This window comes from Eschrichtius robustus, chromosome 4, assembly GCF_028021215.1.
Source record: "Eschrichtius robustus isolate mEscRob2 chromosome 4, mEscRob2.pri, whole genome shotgun sequence".
NCBI classification, from domain to species: domain Eukaryota; kingdom Metazoa; phylum Chordata; class Mammalia; order Artiodactyla; family Eschrichtiidae; genus Eschrichtius; species Eschrichtius robustus.
In genome coordinates, this window is record NC_090827.1 from 56,726,365 (window position 1) to 56,726,957 (window position 593).

Below are 593 nucleotides of genomic sequence, written 5' to 3' on the forward strand. Positions count from 1 at the left end.
AATCCTATTAATTCTACTTCTGGAACACCTCTCAAATTCAGATCATCATCTCCATTCTTTCTGCCACTAACTAAATTCAGGTCATTGAAACATTGTCTACCTGATCTCCTACTCACAACATACCCTTCACACTGTGGCCAGTTACTTTTGAAACATTGAACATTGATCTGATCCATTAAGCTTCTACTCTAAACTTTAAATTTAATCTGCCAGAACCAGATTTAATCTACTTTTAAAATAACATTTTGTGTGTTCATTTCAAGAGCACATATGCTAAAATTGGAATGATACAGAGAAGATTAGCATGGCCCCTGTGCAAGGATGATGTAAATTTGTGAAACATTAAAAGAATAGTAATAACATTTTTGTGAGAAGAAAGTATTTTAGCAATGCTCCACATACTAAAAGAGTCTGCATTTTCCTTTAATACTACTCTAATTATTAGGAGCTTAATCAATGAGGTCATAATCAGTGGCTAAATTATCACAGATCTGGTGAATAAAATCAACCTTCTATGAAAAACATTTTAAAGGTTTACATGAACAATATATAACAAATATCCTCACAAATATAGTTTATTATTAAAAAGTTCC

General features: G+C 31.4%; 1 non-coding gene across 1 annotated transcript; it reads left to right on the forward strand.

The window, feature by feature from the left end:
- The first annotated feature begins 249 nt into the window (after positions 1-249).
- Positions 250-356, forward strand: LOC137764532 (U6 spliceosomal RNA). The gene has a single exon (XR_011074033.1). It is a non-coding gene; the product is annotated as a U6 spliceosomal RNA (small nuclear RNA).
- Positions 357-593: the final 237 nt, after the last annotated feature.